A 2087-nucleotide genomic window follows, 5' to 3' on the forward strand; every position below is an offset into this window, starting at 1 on the left:
TTTTTTTTTTTTTTTTGGTTGTAGTTGTCTGTTGTTTGGCAAGCCCAGGCTGGGGTCGAACCTGCCAGCTTGGATGTATGAGGCTGGCACTCTAGCTGCTGAGCTACAGGCGCTGAGCTAATTATATTATTTTCAAAAGAAGGTCAAAGTATAGTTAGTGTACACATCAAAATTAAACAAACTTCTTTAAACTGATTATATGGGTATATCATTGTTATAATCATAACAAAGGGCCAAATTATTTTCAATTTGATTGATAATTACTTTAATTCTAATAATTTTTCTTGGGATTCCTGCATGAGTATTTCTATGGATGGAGTCCTGTCTATGTCTGGAGGTGTAAAAGAACTTGTTACAATTGCGCACACACAAAAAATCCACAAATTATTTTTATGTAGCGTTTTCTTTTTTTTTTTTTGAGACAGAGCCTCAAGCTATCCCCCTAGGTAGAGTATGTGGCTTCACAGCTCACAGCAACCTCCAACTCCCAGGCTCAAGTGAGTCTCCTGCCTCAGCCTCCCAAGTAGCTGGGACCACAGGCGCCCGCCACAAAGCCCGGCTATTTTTCGGTTGCAGCCGTCATTGTTGTTTGGCAGGTCTGGGCTGGATTCGAACCCGCCACCTTAGGTGTATGTGGCTGGCACCTTAGCTACTTGAGCCACAGGTGCCGAGCCTACGTAGCATTTTCTACACAGAGAACTGCTAACATCAAAATCATTAGTAACTGAATTATGAAGGCCATAGGTGACACTATTAAAATTATTAAATTATATAAAAAGCAGGCCATTGCAATCAAGATTATTTGCAGAATTGTCTTCCTCAGTGGATGCTTCTCATATGCAGCTCTCCCTGCATATGGACACGAGATGGTTATCTCAAAGAAGAGTTCTATCAAGGTTTTATGAATTAAAAAGTGTATTGACCTGGCTTAATGCCCATAGCTCAGTGAGTAGGGCACCAGCCTCAGACACTGAGGTTGGTGGGTTCAAGCCTGGCCCAGGCCTGCTAAACAACAACAACTGCAACCAAAAAAATTTGCTGGGCACTGCTGCATGTGCCTGTAGTCCCAGCTACTTGGGAGGCTGAGGCAAGAGAATCACTTAAACCCAAGAGTTTGAGGTTGCTGTGAACTGTAATGTCATAGCACTCTACCGAGGGCAACATAATGAGATTCTGTCTCAAAAAAAAAAGAAGTATCAATCTTTTTTAAAATGCAGCATTCTAAATTGGATGATTTGCCTTATGACAAGGTTTGGTGTAATAAAGTTGAAATTCTTGCAGATTTATTTCAGTGTACTGTTTCTAAGAGTATGCAAGGAACTCATGAAAATATTCTCACATCTACAATGCTTTCAGAGAAAAATTACTGCTCTGGAAGAGAATTAAAAGGCAAAATGCAGTAGAAATATTTGAACTAGTGAAAAGGTATAAACGAGATAAAAATCTTACTGAACAAATTTTACAAGCTTTATTGTAAACAAAATTTGAAAAATATTTTCCTGCACCTACACTTGACTTAACAACTTGCTATTGGGTGAGAAATCCCTTTGTTTTATTTATTTATTTATTTATTTATTATTTGTTTTTGCAGTTTTTGGCTGGGTTTGAACCCGCCACCTCTGGCATATGGGGCTGGCACCCTATTCCTTTGAGCCACAGGCTCTGCCCCTATTTATTTACTTATTTATTTATCAAGACAGAGTCTCACTCTGTTGCTCAGGCTAGACTGCCTGGTATCATCATAGCTCATGGCAACCTCAAACTCCTAGACTCAGGCAATCCTCCTGCCTTGGCCTCCTGAGTACCTGGGACTACAGGTGCCTGCCACAACGACCTGGCTAGTTTTTCTACATTTAGTAGAGATGGGGTCTGGGTCTTGCTCAGGCTGGTCTCCTGACAACTCGAACTCCTGAGCTCAAGGGATCCATTTGCCTGGGTCTCCCAGTGTGTTAGGATTATAGCAGTGAGCCACCATGCCACTGAAATCCCTTTGTTTTAAGTGCATGTAGGTCTGCAAATTTAAATCTTATAGAAGAGAAAGAGGCTGGGCACAGTGACTCACACCTGCAATTCTAGCACTCTGGGCT

The sequence above is a fragment of the Otolemur garnettii genome, unplaced genomic scaffold (assembly GCF_000181295.1).
Source record: "Otolemur garnettii isolate 467f Iridium unplaced genomic scaffold, OtoGar3 scaffold00105, whole genome shotgun sequence".
Taxonomy (NCBI): domain Eukaryota; kingdom Metazoa; phylum Chordata; class Mammalia; order Primates; family Galagidae; genus Otolemur; species Otolemur garnettii.